Source organism: Phyllobates terribilis, unplaced genomic scaffold (genome assembly GCF_046119375.1).
Source record: "Phyllobates terribilis strain yellow unplaced genomic scaffold, ASM4611937v1 Scaffold_22__1_contigs__length_20350403, whole genome shotgun sequence".
NCBI lineage: Eukaryota > Metazoa > Chordata > Amphibia > Anura > Dendrobatidae > Phyllobates > Phyllobates terribilis.
In genome coordinates, this window is record NW_027362782.1 from 5184502 (window position 1) to 5204697 (window position 20196).

Here is a 20196-nt window from a genome sequence, read left to right on the forward strand (position 1 = left end):
CTCCTCGCTTCGGAGGCGACTCCGCCCAGGCTCGGGGCTTCATAAATCAGTGCACCCTTCACTTTGAACTCCTGTCTCACCAGTTTAACTCCGACCGAGCCAAAATTGCATTCATCATGTCCCATCTCACCGGGGAGGCCCTGGCCTGGCTAAATCCTCTATGGGAGAGAGGAGACCCCCTGGTGTCCAACTTGCCTGCTTTTCTCACGGCTTTCCGGAAAGTCTTCGACGAACCCGGACGGAAGACCTCATCCGCATCATCACTGCTACGCCTCCGTCAGGGAAGTCTCACCGTGGGCCAATATGCCATACGGTTCCGTACCCTTGCCTCGGAGCTGGCCTGGGATAACGACGCTCTGGTATCTGTCTTCTGGGAGGGTCTGTCCGGCCGTATTAAAGATGAACTTGCCGGTCGGGACATCCCTACCACTCTCGATGACCTAATAACTCTTGCCACCCGGATTGACCTACGGTTCCAGGAGCGTGCCAAAGAGGTCACCCGTGAGAGGAGGTTACCACGTCTAGCTCCTACTTTTCAGAAACCCGTCACTCCCTCCGTCTCTACCCAGGTACACTCTCCTGAGCCTATGCAGGTCGACCAGACCAAGATGGTCAAAACCCGTCAGGACTTACGCCGTGCCGAGGGGAGCTGCTTCTACTGTGGCTGTAAGGAGCACCGGATCCGTACCTGCCCGGAGAGGTCGGGAAACGCCTGTGTCTAGGTTCGCTCAGAGAGGTCGACCTAGACAAGAATAAATCCTCTCCATCTCTGCTGCTGTCAGTCTCAATCGTCTGCGGGGAGAACCATTATTTCGAACTAGCCCAACTTGACTCTGGAGCAGCCGGGAATCTTATTTCACAGTCCCTGGTAGAGAAATACCGCATCCCCACCAAACCTCTGGCTGTACCTTTGTCTGTTGCTGCCGTGGATGGGGGTTTCTTACCACGCCCCATCCAACTCATCACCGAATCCATTACTCTGCAGGTGGGAATGCTGCATTCTGAGAGTATCTCCTTTCATGTTCTGCCTGGACTCTCCCACGCCCTTTTGCTAGGCCTACCTTGGCTCCAGAGACATGCACCCGTGCTTGACTGGCAGTCCGGAGAAGTCCTTCGCTGGGGACAGGACTGCCATAAGACCTGTCTGGTTCCCGTCCATCCCGTCCGTCCTTCTCCTACCCCAGCTAATCTACCTGGACTTCCGATTCCTTATTGGTCTTATGCTGATGTCATTAATAAAAAGGAAGCAGAGACACTACCCCCTCATAGACCATACGACTGCCCTATCGACCTGTTACCTGGTACTACTCCTCCCCGTGGGTGTATTTATCCATTATCCGCTGCTGAGACCCGGTCGATGTCCGAATATATTGAGGAGAATCTGGCCAGGGGATTCATCCGGAAATCTACCTCCCCGGCGGGAGCAGGCTTCTTTTTCGTCAAAAAGAAGGACGGCTCTCTCCGTCCCTGTATAGACTATAGAGGCCTTAACCAGATCACGGTGAAGAATAAGTACCCCCTTCCGCTCATTCCGGAGTTATTTGATCGTCTGAGGGGGGGCTAGAATCTTCACCAAACTGGACCTCCGTGGGGCGTACAACCTGGTTCGTATCCGTCAGGGGGATGAATGGAAGACGGCATTTAACACCCGGGACGGCCACTATGAATATCTGGTAATGCCCTTTGGTCTCTGTAACGCTCCTGCCGTCTTTCAAGAGTTGGTCAATGACATCTTCCGGGACCTTCTCTACGCCTGCGTAGTGGTGTACCTGGACGACATCTTGGTCTTCTCTCCGGATCTCCAGACTCACCGGAGGAACGTTCGTCAGGTCCTGCTCAGGCTCAGGCAGAATCACCTCTTCGCTAAATATGAGAAGTGCCTCTTTGAGCAGACCTCGCTTCCGTTTTTGGGCTACATTATTTCTCAGACCGGCCTACGAATGGATCCAGAGAAACTGTCTGCCATCGAGAAATGGCCTCGACCGGAGGGGTTGAAGGCCATTCAGCGATTCCTGGGCTTCGCTAACTACTACCGCCTCTTCATACCACACTTCTCTTCCCGGACTGCCCCAATTTCCGCGCTCACCCGTAAGGGTACTAATCCCAAAGAGTGACCGCCGGAAGCAGAGGAGGCCTTTCTTTCCCTAAAACAGGCCTTCTCTTCCGCCCCGGTGCTGCATCGCCCGGACGGCAACAAGCAGTTCTTCCTGGAAGTTGACGCCTCCTCCTCTGGAGCCGGAGCGGTACTTACTCAAAAATCATCTTCCGGGAGAATGGTAACTTGTGGCTTCTTCTCCAAACTCTTCTCCTCTTCTGAGCGCAACTATTCCATAGGAGACCGATAGTTATTGGCCATCAAGCTGGCGTTGGAGGAGTGGCGTTACCTACTCGAGGGGGCTCTTCACCCGGTAATAATTTACACTGACCACAAGAACTTGGCTTACCTCCAGCATGCCCAGAGACTTAACCCGCGCCAAGCCCGGTGGTCCTTGTTTTTTGCTCGCTTTGATTTTGTTCTTCATTTTCGCCCGGCTGACAAAAACGTCAAAGCAGACGCCTTGTCCCGATCCTTTCTGGTGTCCGATCTCGAGGAAGAACCTAAACATATCATCGATCCCGCCAGAGTAATGCAGGTGGCTCCCGTGAGTCTAAATCGTCTCCCTCCCGGTAAGACGTTTGTTTCAGTACCTGATCGGAAGAAGTTCCTACACTGGGGCCATTCGTCTAAACTAGCTGGCCACGCCGGTCAGAAAAAGACCCTCCAGCTTATTGCCCGGCACTACTGGTGGCCTACCCTGCACAAGGCCGTAATAGACTTTGTTTCTGCCTGTGTGTCCTGCGCCCGCAACAAAGTCCCGAGACACCTGCCAGCCGGTCGCCTCCTTCCGCTTTCTGTGCCTGCTGCCCCCTGGCAGCATATTGCTATGGACTTCATAACTGATCTCCCCGTCTCCGCCGGTTGTACGGTCATTTGGGTGGTCGCTGATCGCTTTTCCAAGATGGCTCACTTTATTCCCCTGCCAGCCCTCCCGTCTGCACCCGAGCTGGCTAAAGACTTTATCTGCCACATCTTCCGTCTTCATGGCCTGCCCCTCCACATCGTGTCGGATCGTGGGGTACAGTTCACCTCACGTTTCTGGAGAGCCACTTGTAAACTGCTAGACGTCACCCTGGACTTCTCTTCCGCTTACCACCCACAGTCCAATGGTCAAGTGGAGCGGATCAATCAGAACCTGACCAGTTACCTCCGGCACTTCGTTAATGCCCATCATTCAGACTGGGTGGATCTCCTACCATGGGCCGAGTTCTCTTACAACAATCACGAGAGCGAATCCTCCTCCAAATCCCCGTTTTTTGTAGTCTTCGGTCAGCATCCTCGGATTCCTTTTCCTGTCTCCACCTCTGTGGACAACCCGGCTGCGGAATCTCTCGTTAGCAAATTTTCCTCCATTTGGGAGAGTACCCGATCCGCACTCCTTCAGTCGTCCGAACGGATGAAAAGACACGCTGACAAAAAACGCCTGGATCCTCCACAATTCCGTCCTGGAGATAAAGTCTGGCTCTCATCTAAATATGTCCGACTCAAGATACCTTCTTACAAGTTAGGGCCTCGGTTCATCGGTCCTCTGGAGGTCATCAGTCAGATCAACCCGGTGGCCTATAAATTGAAACTCCCGGCCAACTTACGGATCCCTAACTCCTTCCATGTATCTCTCCTCAAACCTGTGGTACTTAACTCTTTTTCCAAGTCTACAGATACGCCTCCTGCTCCGGTTTCTGCTGAGGACGAGTTTGAGGTAGAGAACATTCTGGCCACCAAAAGGGTAAGAGGAAAGACCTTTTTTCTAGTAGATTGGAAGGGGTTTGGTCCTGAGGAGAGAACGTGGGAGCCCCGGGAGAACATCCATGCCCCTCTTATCCTAGCTAAATTTCTGTCTGGCCTAAAAAAGGGGGGGCCTAAAGGGGGGGGTACTGTAGCGCCGGCGTCCCTGCCCTCTGCTAGGCAGGGACGCTGTTCCCCTCACCTCTCTGCTCCGTGCCCGGCGTCCTCCTCCCGCTCTGCTGGCAGCGCGCGCTCCTTCCCGGCCACTGTGCTTAGGGCGCGCGCGCGCGCTCTCCCTCCCTCTTAAAGGGGCCGCGCGCGCCGTCCTAAGGAGTCCCCGGCCAATGGCCGGAGGACTTCACCATATATAAGGCACCTCCTCCAAAATGGAGGTGCCCGAGTAATGTTGTTGCACTGTTCACTACTCTGCTTCAGCCCTCAGGTCCCGTTGCCAGTTACCTGCCAGATACCTGCCAGATTCCTGCCAGCTTGCTGTCTTATTGCTGCCTGATTATCTGCTACCTGCCTGCTAGTCTGAGGTCCGACAGTCTGCCTTACTACTCCTGTCAGTCTGTCTAAGGACCAGCCTGTTCGCTCACCTGGGAGCGCACTTCAGCCACCTGCCTGCTTGCCTGAGGTCCGACGGTCTGCCTTCCAACTCCTGTCAGTCTGTCTATGGACCAGCTTGCCTGCTCACCTGGGAGCACACATCTGCTACCTGCCTGCTAGCCTACCTGGAGGCTCCGCCGTCATGTGCTGTGACCACCTGCCTGTCCAGTGACTCCTGCCCGCTCACCTGGGAGCGCTCATCTGCTGCCTGTCTGCTAGCCTACCTGGAGGCTCTGCCATCACGTGCTGTGACCACCCGCCTGTCCAGAGACTTCTGCCCGCTCGCCTGGGAGCGCTCATCTGCCGCCTGTCTGTTGGTCTTCCTGGAGGCTCCGCCGTCACATGCTGTGACCACCCGTTCATCCAGAGACTCTCGCCTGCTCACCTGGGAGCTCACGTCTATCATCAGCCGACACAGGTCGTACCAAACCTTTACCCAGAGACTGCCCCGGTCACTTGCCGTGACCATCTGCCCGTTCATCCAGAGACTGCCCCGGTCACTTGCCGTGACCATCTCCCCGTTCATTCAGAGACTGCCCCGGTCACTTGCCGTGACCATCTGCCCGTTCATCCAGAGACTGCCCCGGTCACTTGCCGTGACCTCCAGCCCGTTCACTCAGAGACTGTCCCGGTCACCTGCTGTGACTTCCTGCCCGTCTTCCCTGGTCGCCACCCGCTCCCTTACAAGGACCGCCCCCTTGTATAGTAGCTCAGAGGTTCCGCCTCCCAGACCCGTTACAGTAATAGCTTAACAAGACGGATTAAATGCCCCATGGAAGAGAGGTGGAGGTCGAAGTAGCTTAACAAGACGGTTTAAATGCCCCTTGGAAGAGACGTGCAGGTCGCAGTAGCTAAACAAGATGGTTTAAATGCCCCTTGGAAGAGACGTGCAGGTCGCAGAAGCTTAACAAGACGGTTTAAATGCCCCATGGAAGAGACGTGCAGGTCGCAGTAGCTTAACAAAACGGTTTAAATGCCCCATGGAAGAGACGTGCAGGTCGCAGTAGCTTAACAAGACGGTTTAAATGCCCCTTGGAAGAGACGTGCTGGTTGCAGTAGCTTAACAAGATGGTTTAAATGAACCTTGGAAGAGACGTGCAGGTCGCAGTACCTTAACAAGATGGTTTAAATGCCCCATGGAAGAGACGTGCAGGTCGCAGTAGCTTAACAAGACTGTTTAAATGCCCCATGGAAGAGACGTGCAGGTCGCAGTAGCTTAACAAGACAGTTTAAATGCCCCTTGGAAGAGCGGTGGAGGTCGCTGTAGTTTAACAAGACGGTTTAAATGCCCCTTGGAAGAGACATGTAGGTCGCAGTAGCTTAACAAGACAGTTCAAATGCCCCTTGGAATAGTGGTGGAGGTTACAGTAGCTAAACAAGAAGGTTTAAATGCCCCTTGGAAGAGAAGTGCAAGTCGCAGTAGCTTAACAAGATGGTTTAAATGCCCCTTGGAAGAGACGTGCAGGTTGCAGTAGCTTAAAAAGACGGTTTAAATGCCCCTTGGAAGAGACATGCAGGTCGCAGTTGCTTAACAAGATGGTTTAAATGCACCTTGGAAAAGTGGTGGAGGTTACAGTAGCTAAACAAGAAGGTCTAAATGCCCCTTGGAAGAGACGTGCAAGTCGCAGTAGCTTAACAAGACGGTTTAAATGCCCCTTGGAAGAGACATGCAAGTCGCAATAGCTTAACAAGACGGTTTAAATGGCCCTCGGAAGAGACGTGCAGGTCGCAGTAGCTTAACAAGACGGTTTAAATGCCCCTTGGAAGAGACGTGCAGGTCGCAGTAGCTTAACAAGATGGTTTAAATGCCCCTTGGAAGAGCGGTGGAGGTCGCAGTAGCTTAACAAGATGGTTTAAATGACCCCTTGGAAGAGACGTGCAGGTCGCAGTAGCTTATCAAGATGGTTTAAATTCACGTTGGAAGAGACGTGCAGGTCGCAGTAGCTTAACAAGACGGTTTAAATGCCCCATGGAAGAGACGTGCAGGTCGCAGTAGCTTAACAAGACTTTTTAAATGCCCCATGGAAGAGACGTGCAGGTCGCAGTAGCTTATCAAGACGGTTTAAATGCCCCTTGGAAGAGCGGAGGAGGTCGCAGTAGCTTAACAAGACGGTTTAAATGCCCCTTGGAAGAGACATGTAGTTCGCAGTAGCTTAACAAGACGCTTTAAATGCCCCTTCGAAAAGTGGTGGAGGTTACAGTAGCTAAACAAAACGGTTTAAATGCCCCTTGGAAGAGACGTGCAGGTCGCAGTAGCTTAACAAGACGGTTTAAATGCACCTTGGAAGAGACGTGCAGGTCGCAGTAGCTTAACAAGATGGTTTAAATGCACGTTGGAAGAGACGTGCAGGTCGCAGTAGCTTAACAAGACGGTTTAAATGCCCCATGGAAGAGACGTGCAGGTCGTAATAGCTTAACAAGACGGTTTAAATGCCCCATGGAAGAGACGTGCAGGTCGCAGTAGCTTAACAAGACGGTTTAAATGCCCCTTGGAAGAGCGGTGGAGGTCGCAGTAGCTTAACAAGACGGTTTAAATGCCCCTTTGAAGAGACATGTAGGTCGCAATAGCTTAACAAGACAGTTTAAATGCCCCTTGGAAGAGACGTGCAGGTTGCAGCAGCTTAAAAAGACGGTTTAAATGCCCCTTGGAAGAGACATGCAAGTCGCAGTTGCTTAACAAGACGGTTTAAATGCCCCTTGGAAAAGTGGTGGAGGTTACAGTAGCTAAAAAAGAAGGTTTAAATGCCCCTTGGAAGAGAAGTGCTAGTCGCAGTAGCTTAACAAGACGGTTTAAATGCCCCTCGGAAGAGACATGCAGGTCGCAGTAGCTTAACAAGAAGGTTTAAATGCCCCTTGGAAAAGACACGCAGGTCGCAGTAGCTTAAAAAGACGGTTTAAATGCCCCTTGGAAGAGACATGCAGGTCGCAGTAGCTTAACAAGATGGTTTAAATGCCACTTGGAAGATAAGTGCAGGTCGCTTTAGCTTAACAAGACGATTTAAATGCCCCATGGAAAAGTGGTGTAGGTTACAATAGCTTTACAAGACCGTTTAAATGCCCCTTGGAAGAGACATGCAAGTTGCAGTAGCTTAACAAGACGGCTTAAATGCCCTTTGGAAGAGACGTACAGGTCGCAGTAGCTTAACAAGATGGTTTAAATGCCCCTTGGAAGGGTCATGCTGGTCGCAGAAGCTTAACAAGACGGTTTAAATGCCCCTTGGAAAAGTGGTGGAGGTTACAGTAGCTAAACAAGAAGGTTTAAATGCACCTTGGAAGAGACATGCAGGTCGCAGTAGCTTAAAAAGACGGTTTAAATGCCCCTTGGAAGAGACATGCAGGTTGCAGTAGCTTAAAAAGACGGTTTAAATGCCCCTTGGAAGAGATATGCAGGTAGCAGTAGCTTAACAAGACGGTTTAAATGCTCCTTGGAAGAGACGTGCAAATCACAGCAGCTTAACAAGACGGTTTAAATGCACCTTGGAAGAGACGTGCAGGTCGCAGTCGATTAACAAGATGGTTTAAATGCCCGTTGGAAGAGACTTGCAGGTCGCAGTAGCTTAACAAGACGGTTTAAATGCCCCTTGGAAGAGACGTGCTGTTCGCAGTAGCTTAACAAGATGGTTTAAATGCCCCATGGAAGAGACGTGCAGGTCGCAGTAGCTTAACAAGACGGTTTAAATGCCCCATTTAAGAGACGTACAGGTCGCAGTAGCTTAACAAGACGGTTTAAATGCCCCTTGGAAGAGCGGTGGAGGTCGCAGTAGCTTAACAAGACGGTTTAAATGCCCCTTGGAAGAGACGTGCAGGTCGCAGTAGCTTATCAAGACGGATAAATGCCCCTTGGAAGAGCGGTGGAGGTCGCAGTAGCTTAACAAGACGGTTTAAATGCCCCTTGGAAGAGAGGTGCAGGTCGCAGTAGCTTATCAAGACGGATAAATGCCCCTTGGAAAAGCGGTGGAGGTCGCAGTAGATTAACAAGATGGTTTAAATGCCGTTGGAAGAAATGTGCAGTTCGCAGTAGCTTAACAAGACGGTTTAAATGCCCCTTGGAAGAGCAGTGAAGGTCGCAGTAGCTTAACAAGATGGTTTAATTGCCCCTTGGAAGAGACATGCAGGTCGCAGCAGCTTAACAAGACGGTTTAAATGCCCCTTGGAAAAGTGGTGGAGGTTACAGTAGCTAAACAAGAAGGTTTAAATGCCCCTTGGAAGAGACGTGCAAGACGCAGTAGCTTAACAAGACGGTTTAAATGCCCCTTGGAAGAGCGGTGGAGGTCGTAATAGCTTAACAAGACGGATTAAATGCCCCTTGGTAGAGATGTGGAGATCGCAGCAGCTTAACAAGACGGTTTAAATGCACCTTGGAAGAGACGTGCAGGTCGCAGTAGCTTAACAAGATGGTTTAAATGCCCATTGGAAGCGATGTGCAGGTCGCAGTAGCTTAACTAGACGGTTTAAATGCCCCTTGGAAGAGATGTGCAGGTCGCAGTAGCTTAACAAGACGGTTTAAATGCCACATGGAAGAGACGTGCAGGTCGCCGTAGCTTAACAAGACAGTTTAAATGCCCCATGGAAGAGACGTGCAGGTCGCAGTAGCTTAACAAGACGGTTTAAATGCCCCTTGGAAGAGCGTTGGAGGTCTCAGTAGCTTAACAAGACGGTTTATATGCCCCTTGGAAGGGACATGCAAGTCGCAGTAGCTTAACAAGACGGTTTAAATGCCCCTTGGAAAAGCGGTGGAGGTCGCAGTATATTAACAAGATGGTTTAAATGCCCATTGGAAGAGACGTGCAGGTCGCAGTAGCTTAACAAGACGGTTAAAATGCCCCTTGGAAGAGACTTGCAGGTTGCAGTAGCTTAAAAACACGGTTTAAATGCCCCTTGGAAGAGCGGTGGAGGTCGTAATAGCTTAACAAGACGGATTAAATGGCCCTTGGTAGAGACGTGCAGGTCGCAGTAGCTTAAAAAGACGGTTTAAATGCACCTTGGAAGAGACATGCAGGTCGCAGTTGCTTAACAAGACGGTTTAAATGCCCCTTGGAAGAGACATGCAGGTCGCAGTAGCTTAACAAGACAGTTTAAATGCCCCTTGGAAGAGAGGTGGAGGTCGTAATAGCTTAACAAGACGGATTAAATGCCCCTTGGTAGAGACGTGCAGGTCGCAGTAGCTTAACAAGACGGTTTAAATGCCCCTTGGAAGAGCGGTGGAGGTCGTAATAGCTTAACAAGATGGATTAAATGCCCCTTGGTAGAGACGTGCAGGTGGCAGTAGCTTAACAAGACGGTTTAAATGCCCCTTGGAAGAGCGGTGGAGGTCGTAATAGCTTAACAAGATGGATTAAATGCCCCTTGATAGAGACGTGCAGGTCGCAGTAGCTTAACAAGACGGTTTAAATTCACTTTGGAAGAGACGTGCAGGCCGCAGTAGCTTAACAAGACGGTTTAAATGTCCCTTGGAAGAGCGGTGTAGGTCACAGTAGCTTAACAAGACGGTTTAAATGTCCCTTGAAAGAGACGTGCAGGTTGCAGCAGCTTAAAAAGACGGTTTAAATTCCCCTTGGAAGAGACATGCAGGTCGCAGTTGCTTAACAAGACGGTTTAAATGCCCCTTGGAAAATTGGTGGAGGTTACAGTACCTAAACAAGAAGGTTTAAATGCCCCTTGGAAGAGACGTGCAAGACGCAGTAGCTTAACAAGAAGGTTTAAATGCCCCTCGGAAGAGACATGCAGGTCGCAGTAGCTTAAGACGGTCTAAATGCCCCTTGGAAGAGACGAGCAGGTCGCAGTAGCTTAACAAAACGGTTTAAATGCCCCATGGAAGAGACGTGCAGGTCGCAGTAGCTTAACAAGACGGTTTAAATGCCCCTTGGAAGAGACGTGCTGGTTTCAGTAGCTTAACAAGATGGTTTAAATGAACCTTGGAAGAGACGTGCAGGTCGCAGTACCTTAACAAGATGGTTTAAATGCCCCATGGAAGAGACGTGCAGGTCGCAGTAGCTTAACAAGACGGTTTAAATGCCCCATGGAAGAGACGTGCAGGTCGCAGTAGCTTAACAAGACAGTTTAAATGCCCCTTGGAAGAGCGGTGGAGGTCGCTGTAGTTTAACAAGACGGTTTAAATGCCCCTTGGAAGAGACATGTAGGTCGCAGTAGCTTAACAAGACAGTTCAAATGCCCCTTGGAATAGTGGTGGAGGTTACAGTAGCTAAACAAGAAGGTTTAAATGCCCCTTGGAAGTGAAGTGCAAGTCGCAGTAGCTTAACAAGATGGTTTAAATGCCCCTTGGAAGAGACGTGCAGGTTGCAGTAGCTTAAAAAGACGGTTTAAATGCCCCTTGGAAGAGACATGCAGGTCGCAGTTGCTTAACAAGATGGTTTAAATGCACCTTGGAAAAGTGGTGGAGGTTACAGTAGCTAAACAAGAAGGTCTAAATGCCCCTTGGAAGAGACGTGCAAGTCGCAGTAGCTTAACAAGACGGTTTAAATGCCCCTTGGAAGAGACATGCAAGTCGCAATAGCTTAACAAGAAGGTTTAAATGGCCCTCGGAAGAGACGTGCAGGTCGCAGTAGCTTAACAAGACGGTTTAAATGCCCCTTGGAAGAGACGTGCAGGTCGCAGTAGCTTAACAAGATGGTTTAAATGCCCCTTGGAAGAGCGGTGGAGGTCGCAGTAGCTTAACAAGATGGTTTAAATGACCCCTTGGAAGAGACGTGCAGGTCGCAGTAGCTTATCAAGATGGTTTAAATTCACGTTGGAAGAGACGTGCAGGTCGCAGTAGCTTAACAAGACGGTTTAAATGCCCCATGGAAGAGACGTGCAGGTCGCAGTAGCTTAACAAGACTTTTTAAATGCCCCATGGAAGAGACGTGCAGGTCGCAGTAGCTTATCAAGACGGTTTAAATGCCCCTTGGAAGAGCGGAGGAGGTCGCAGTAGCTTAACAAGACGGTTTAAATGCCCCTTGGAAGAGACATGTAGTTCGCAGTAGCTTAACAAGACGCTTTAAATGCCCCTTCGAAAAGTGGTGGAGGTTACAGTAGCTAAACAAAACGGTTTAAATGCCCCTTGGAAGAGACGTGCAGGTCGCAGTAGCTTAACAAGACGGTTTAAATGCACCTTGGAAGAGACGTGCAGGTCGCAGTAGCTTAACAAGATGGTTTAAATGCACGTTGGAAGAGACGTGCAGGTCGCAGTAGCTTAACAAGACGGTTTAAATGCCCCATGGAAGAGACGTGCAGGTCGCAATAGCTTAACAAGACGGTTTAAATGCCCCATGGAAGAGACGTGCAGGTCGCAGTATCTTAACAAGACGGTTTAAATGCCCCTTGGAAGAGCGGTGGAGGTCGCAATAGCTTAACAAGACGGTTTAAATGCCCCTTGGAAGAGACATGTAGGTCGCAATAGCTTAACAAGACAGTTTAAATGCCCCTTGGAAGAGACGTGCAGGTTGCAGCAGCTTAAAAAGACGGTTTAAATGCCCCTTGGAAGAGACATGCAAGTCGCAGTTGCTTAACAAGACGGTTTAAATGCCCCTTGGAAAAGTGGTGGAGGTTACAGTAGCTAAAAAAGAAGGTTTAAATGCCCCTTGGAAGAGAAGTGCTAGTCGCAGTAGCTTAACAAGACGGTTTAAATGCCCCTCGGAAGAGACATGCAGGTCGCAGTAGCTTAACAAGAAAGTTTAAATGCCCCTTGGAAAAGACACGCAGGTCGCAGTAGCTTAAAAAGACGGTTTAAATGCCCCTTGGAAGAGACATGCAGGTCGCAGTAGCTTAACAAGATGGTTTAAATGCCGCTTGGAAGATAAGTGCAGGTCGCTTTAGCTTAACAAGACGGTTTAAATGCCCCATGGAAAAGTGGTGTAGGTTACAATAGCTTTACAAGACCGTTTAAATGCCCCTTGGAAGAGACATGCAAGTTGCAGTAGCTTAACAAGACGGCTTAAATGCCCTTTGGAAGAGACGTGCAGGTCGCAGTAGCTTAACAAGATGGTTTAAATGCCCCTTGGAAGGGTCATGCTGGTCGCAGAAGCTTAACAAGACGGTTTAAATGCCCCTTGGAAAAGTGGTGGAGGTTACAGTAGCTAAACAAGAAGGTTTAAATGCACCTTGGAAGAGACATGCAGGTCGCAGTAGCTTAAAAAGACGGTTTAAATGCCCCTTGGAAGAGACATGCAGGTTGCAGTAGCTTAAAAAGACGGTTTAAATGCCCCTTGGAAGAGATATGCAGGTAGCAGTAGCTTAACAAGACGGTTTAAATGCTCCTTGGAAGAGACGTGCAAATCACAGCAGCTTAACAAGACGGTTTAAATGCATCTTGGAAGAGACGTGCAGGTCGCAGTCGATTAACAAGATGGTTTAAATGCCCGTTGGAAGAGACTTGCAGGTCGCAGTAGCTTAACAAGACGGTTTAAATGCCCCTTGGAAGAGACGTGCTGTTCGCAGTAGCTTAACAAGATGGTTTAAATGCCCCATGTAAGAGACGTGCAGGTCGCAGTAGCTTAACAAGACGGTTTAAATGCCCCATTTAAGAGACGTACAGGTCGCAGTAGCTTAACAAGACGGTTTAAATGCCCCTTGGAAGAGCGGTGGAGGTTACAGTAGCTAAAAAAGAAGGTTTAAATGCCCCTTGGAAGAGAAGTGCTAGTCGCAGTAGCTTAACAAGACGGTTTAAATGCCCCTCGGAAGAGACATGCAGGTCGCAGTAGCTTAACAAGAAAGTTTAAATGCCCCTTGGAAAAGACACGCAGGTCGCAGTAGCTTAAAAAGACGGTTTAAATGCCCCTTGGAAGAGACATGCAGGTCGCAGTAGCTTAACAAGATGGTTTAAATGCCGCTTGGAAGATAAGTGCAGGTCGCTTTAGCTTAACAAGACGGTTTAAATGCCCCATGGAAAAGTGGTGTAGGTTACAATAGCTTTACAAGACCGTTTAAATGCCCCTTGGAAGAGACATGCAAGTTGCAGTAGCTTAACAAGACGGCTTAAATGCCCTTTGGAAGAGACGTGCAGGTCGCAGTAGCTTAACAAGATGGTTTAAATGCCCCTTGGAAGGGTCATGCTGGTCGCAGAAGCTTAACAAGACGGTTTAAATGCCCCTTGGAAAAGTGGTGGAGGTTACAGTAGCTAAACAAGAAGGTTTAAATGCACCTTGGAAGAGACATGCAGGTCGCAGTAGCTTAAAAAGACGGTTTAAATGCCCCTTGGAAGAGACATGCAGGTTGCAGTAGCTTAAAAAGACGGTTTAAATGCCCCTTGGAAGAGATATTCAGGTAGCAGTAGCTTAACAAGACGGTTTAAATGCTCCTTGGAAGAGACGTGCAAATCACAGCAGCTTAACAAGACGGTTTAAATGCATCTTGGAAGAGACGTGCAGGTCGCAGTCGATTAACAAGATGGTTTAAATGCCCGTTGGAAGAGACTTGCAGGTCGCAGTAGCTTAACAAGACGGTTTAAATGCCCCTTGGAAGAGACGTGCTGTTCGCAGTAGCTTAAAAAGACGGTTTAAATGCCCCTTGGAAGAGACATGCAGGTTGCAGTAGCTTAAAAAGACGGTTTAAATGCCCCTTGGAAGAGATATGCAGGTAGCAGTAGCTTAACAAGACGGTTTAAATGCTCCTTGGAAGAGACGTGCAAATCACAGCAGCTTAACAAGACGGTTTAAATGCATCTTGGAAGAGACGTGCAGGTCGCAGTCGATTAACAAGATGGTTTAAATGCCCGTTGGAAGAGACTTGCAGGTCGTAGTAGCTTAACAAGACGGTTTAAATGCCCCTTGGAAGAGACGTGCTGTTCGCAGTAGCTTAACAAGATGGTTTAAATGCCCCATGGAAGAGACGTGCAGGTCGCAGTAGCTTAACAAGACGGTTTAAATGCCCCATTTAAGAGACGTACAGGTCGCAGTAGCTTAACAAGACGGTTTAAATGCCCCTTGGAAGAGCGGTGGAGGTTACAGTAGCTAAAAAAGAAGGTTTAAATGCCCCTTGGAAGAGAAGTGCTAGTCGCAGTAGCTTAACAAGACGGTTTAAATGCCCCTCGGAAGAGACATGCAGGTCGCAGTAGCTTAACAAGAAAGTTTAAATGCCCCTTGGAAAAGACACGCAGGTCGCAGTAGCTTAAAAAGACGGTTTAAATGCCCCTTGGAAGAGACATGCAGGTCGCAGTAGCTTAACAAGATGGTTTAAATGCCGCTTGGAAGATAAGTGCAGGTCGCTTTAGCTTAACAAGACGGTTTAAATGCCCCATGGAAAAGTGGTGTAGGTTACAATAGCTTTACAAGACCGTTTAAATGCCCCTTGGAAGAGACATGCAAGTTGCAGTAGCTTAACAAGACGGCTTAAATGCCCTTTGGAAGAGACGTGCAGGTCGCAGTAGCTTAACAAGATGGTTTAAATGCCCCTTGGAAGGGTCATGCTGGTCGCAGAAGCTTAACAAGACGGTTTAAATGCCCCTTGGAAAAGTGGTGGAGGTTACAGTAGCTAAACAAGAAGGTTTAAATGCACCTTGGAAGAGACATGCAGGTCGCAGTAGCTTAAAAAGACGGTTTAAATGCCCCTTGGAAGAGACATGCAGGTTGCAGTAGCTTAAAAAGACGGTTTAAATGCCCCTTGGAAGAGATATTCAGGTAGCAGTAGCTTAACAAGACGGTTTAAATGCTCCTTGGAAGAGACGTGCAAATCACAGCAGCTTAACAAGACGGTTTAAATGCATCTTGGAAGAGACGTGCAGGTCGCAGTCGATTAACAAGATGGTTTAAATGCCCGTTGGAAGAGACTTGCAGGTCGCAGTAGCTTAACAAGACGGTTTAAATGCCCCTTGGAAGAGACGTGCTGTTCGCAGTAGCTTAACAAGATGGTTTAAATGCCCCATGGAAGAGACGTGCAGGTCGCAGTAGCTTAACAAGACGGTTTAAATGCCCCATTTAAGAGACGTACAGGTCGCAGTAGCTTAACAAGACGGTTTAAATGCCCCTTGGAAGAGCGGTGGAGGTCACAGTAGCTTAACAAGACGGTTTAAATGCCCCTTGGAAGAGACGTGCAGGTCGCACTAGCTTATCAAGACGGATAAATGCCCCTTGGAAAAGCGGTGGAGGTCGCAGTAGATTAACAAGATGGTTTAAATGCCGTTGGAAGAAACGTGCAGTTCGCAGTAGCTTAACAAGACGGTTTAAATGCCCCTTGGAAGAGCAGTGAAGGTCGCAGTAGCTTAACAAGATGGTTTAATTGCCCCTTGGAAGAGACATGCAGGTCGCAGCAGCTTAACAAGACGGTTTAAATGCCCCTTGGAAAAGTGGTGGAGGTTACAGTAGCTAAACAAGAAGGTTTAAATGCACCTTGGAAGAGACATGCAGGTCGCAGTAGCTTAAAAAGACGGTTTAAATGCCCCTTGGAAGAGACATGCAGGTTGCAGTAGCTTAAAAAGACGGTTTAAATGCCCCTTGGAAGAGACGTGCAAGACGCAGTAGCTTAACAAGACGGTTTAAATGCCCCTTGGAAGAGCGGTGGAGGTCGTAATAGCTTAACAAGACGGATTAAATGCCCCTTGGTAGAGATGTGGAGATCGCAGCAGCTTAACAAGACGGTTTAAATGCACCTTGGAAGAGACGTGCAGGTCGCAGTAGCTTAACAAGATGGTTTAAATGCCCATTGGAAGCGATGTGCAGGTCGCAGTAGCTTAACTAGACGGTTTAAATGCCCCTTGGAAGAGACGTGCAGGTCGCAGTAGCTTAACAAGACGGTTTAAATGCCACATGGAAGAGACGTGCAGGTCGCAGTAGCTTAACAAGACAGTTTAAATGCCCCATGGAAGAGACGTGCAGGTCGCAGTAGCTTAACAAGACGGTTTAAATGCCCCTTGGAAGAGCGTTGGAGGTCTCAGTAGCTTAACAAGACGGTTTATATGCCCCTTGGAAGGGACATGCAAGTCGCAGTAGCTTAACAAGACGGTTTAAATGCCCCTTGGAAAAGCGGTGGAGGTCGCAGTATATTAACAAGATGGTTTAAATGCCCATTGGAAGAGACGTGCAGGTCGCAGTAGCTTAACAAGATGGTTAAAATGCCCCTTGGAAGAGACTTGCAGGTTGCAGTAGCTTAAAAACACGGTTTAAATGCCCCTTGGAAGAGCGGTGGAGGTCGTAATAGCTTAACAAGACGGATTAAATGGCCCTTGGTAGAGACGTGCAGGTCGCAGTAGCTTAAAAAGACGGTTTAAATGCACCTTGTAAGAGCGGTGAATGTCGTAATAGCTTAACAAGACGGAATAAATGCCAATTGGTAGAGACGTGCAGGTCGCAGTAGCTTAACAAGACGGTTTAAATGCACCTTGGAAGAGACGTACAGGCCGCAGTAGCTTAGCAAGATGGTTTAAATGCACGTTGGAAGAGACGTGCAGGTCGCAGTAGCTTAACAAGATGGTTTAAATGCCCCATGGAAGAGACGTGCAGGTCGCAGTAGCTTAACAAGACGGTTTAAATGCCCCTTGGAAGAGCGGTGGAGGCCGTAGTAGCTTAACAAGACGGTTTAAATGCCCCTTGGAAGAGACATGTAGATCGCAGTAGCTTAACAAGACGGTTTAAATGCCCCTTGGAAGAGACGTGCAGGTTGCAGCAGCTTAAAAAGACGGTTTAAATTCCCCTTGGAAGAGACATGCAGGTCGCAGTTGCTTAACAAGACGGTTTAAATGCCCCTTGGAAGAGACATGCAGGTCGCAGTAGCTTAACAAGACAGTTTAAATGCCCCTTGGAAGAGAGGTGGAGGTCGTAATAGCTTAACAAGACGGATTAAATGCCCCTTGGTAGAGACGTGCAGGTCGCAGTAGCTTAACAAGACGGTTTAAATGCCCCTTGGAAGAGCGGTGGAGGTCGTAATAGCTTAACAAGATGGATTAAATGCCCCTTGGTAGAGACGTGCAGGTCGCAGTAGCTTAACAAGACGGTTTAAATGCACTTTGGAAGAGACGTGCAGGCCGCAGTAGCTTAGCAAGATGGTTTAAATGCACGTTGGAAGAGACGTGCAGGTCGCAGTAGCTTAACAAGACGGTTTAAATGCCCCATGGAAGAGACGTGCAGGTCGCAGTAGCTTAACAAGACGGTTTAAATGCCCCTTGGAAGAGACATGTAGGTCGCAGTAGCTTAACAAGACGGTTTAAATGTCCCTTGAAAGAGACGTGCAGGTTGCAGCAGCTTAAAAAGACGGTTTAAATTCCCCTTGGAAGAGACATGCAGGTCGCAGTTGCTTAACAAGACGGTTTAAATGCCCCTTGGAAAATTGGTGGAGGTTACAGTACCTAAACAAGAAGGTTTAAATGCCCCTTGGAAGAGACGTGCAAGACGCAGTAGCTTAACAAGAAGGTTTAAATGCCCCTCGGAAGAGACATGCAGGTCGCAGTAGCTTAAGACGGTCTAAATGCCCCTTGGAAGAGACGAGCAGGTCGCAGTAGCTTAAAAAGACGGTTTAAATGCCCCTTGGAAGAGACATGCAGGTCGCAGTAGCTTAACAAGATGGTTTAAATGCCGCTTGGAAGATAAGTGCAGGTCGCTTTAGCTTAACAAGACGGTTTAAATGCCCCATGGAAAAGTGGTGAAGGTTACAGTAGCTTTACAAGACGGTTTAAATGCCCCTTGGAAGAGACGTGCAAGTCGCAATAGCTTAACAGGACGGTTTAAATGCCCTTTGGAAGAGACGTGCAGGTCGCAGTAGCTTAACAAGATGGTTTAAATGCCCCTTGGAAGGGACATGCTGGTCGCAGTAGCTTAACAAGACGGTTTAAATGGCCCTTGGAAAAGTGGTGGAGGTTACAGTAGCTAAACAAGAAGGTTTAAATGCCCCTTGGAAGAGACATGCAGGTCGCAGTAGCTTAACAAGACGGTTTAAATGCCCCTTGGAAGAGACGTGCAGGTTGCAGTAGCTTAAAAAGACGGTTTAAATGCCCCTTGGAAGAGACATGCATGTCGCAGTAGCTTAACAAGACAGTTTAAATGCCCCTTGGAAGAGACGTACAAATCACAGCAGCTTAAAAAGACGGTTTAAATGCACCTTGGAAGAGACGTGCAGGTCGCAGTAGCTTAACAAGATGGTTTAAATGCCCGTTGGAAGAGACGAGCAGGTCGCAGTAGCTTAACAAGACGGTTTAAATGCCCCTTGGAAGAGCGGTGGAGGTCGCAGTAGCTTAACAAGATGGTTTAAATGCCCCATGGAAGAGACGTGCAGGTCGCAGTAGCTTAACAAGACGGTTTAAATGCCCCATTTAAGAGACGTGCAGGTCGCAGTAGCTTAACAAGACGGTTTAACTGCCCCTTGGAAGAGCGGTGGAGGTCGCAGTAGCTTAACAAGATGGTTTAAATGCCCCTTGGAAGAGATGTGCAGGTCGCCGTAGCTTATCAAGATGGATAAATGCCCCTTGGAAAAGCGGTGGAGGTCGCAGTAGATTAACAAGATGGTTTAAATGACCTTGGAAGAAACGTGCAGTTCGCAGTAGCTTAACAAGACGGTATAAATGCCCCTTGGAAGAGCGGTGGAGGTCGCAGTAGCTTAACAAGATGGTTTAAGTGCCCCTTGGAAGAGACATGCAGGTCGCAGCAGCTTAATAAGACGGTTTAAATGCCCCTTGGACAATTGGTGGAGGTTACAGTAGCTAAAAATGAAGGTTTAAATGCCCCTTGGAAGAGCGGTGGAGGTCGTAATAGCTTAACAAGACGGATTAAATGCCCCTTGGTAGAGACGTGCAGGTCGCAGTAGCTTAAAAAGACGGTTTAAATGCACCTTGGAAGAGCGGTGGATGTCGTAATAGCTTAACAAGACGGAATAAATGCCAATTGGTAGAGACGTGCAGGTCGCAGTAGCTTAACAAGACGGTTTAAATGCACCTTGGAAGAGACGTACAGGCCGCAGTAGCTTAGCAAGATGGTTTAAATGCACGTTGGAAGAGACGTGCAGGTCGCAGTAGCTTAACAAGATGGTTTAAATGCCCCATGGAAGAGACGTGCAGGTCGCAGTAGCTTAACAAGACGGTTTAAATGCCCCTTGGAAGAGCGGTGGAGGCCGTAGTAGCTTAACAAGACGGTTTAAATGCCCCTTGGAAGAGACATGTAGATCGCAGTAGCTTAACAAGACGGTTTAAATGCCCCTTGGAAGAGACGTGCAGGTTGCAGCAGCTTAAAAAGACGGTTTAAATTCCCCTTGGAAGAGACATGCAGGTCGCAGTTGCTTAACAAGACGGTTTAAATGCCCCTTGGAAGAGACATGCAGGTCGCAGTAGCTTAACAAGACAGTTTAAATGCCCCTTGGAAGAGAGGTGGAGGTCGTAATAGCTTAACAAGACGGATTAAATGCCCCTTGGTAGAGACGTGCAGGTCGCAGTAGCTTAACAAGACGGTTTAAATGCCCCTTGGAAGAGCGGTGGAGGTCGTAATAGCTTAACAAGATGGATTAAATGCCCCTTGGTAGAGACGTGCAGGTCGCAGTAGCTTAAAAAGACGGTTTAAATGCACCTTGGAAGAGCGGTGGATGTCGTAATAGCTTAACAAGACGGAATAAATGCCAATTGGTAGAGACGTGCAGGTCGCAGTAGCTTAACAAGACGGTTTAAATGCACCTTGGAAGAGACGTACAGGCCGCAGTAGCTTAGCAAGATGGTTTAAATGCACGTTGGAAGAGACGTGCAGGTCGCAGTAGCTTAACAAGACGGTTTAAATGCCCCATGGAAGAGACGTGCAGGTCGCAGTAGCTTAACAAGACGGTTTAAATGCCCCTTGGAAGAGCGGTGGAGGCCGTAGTAG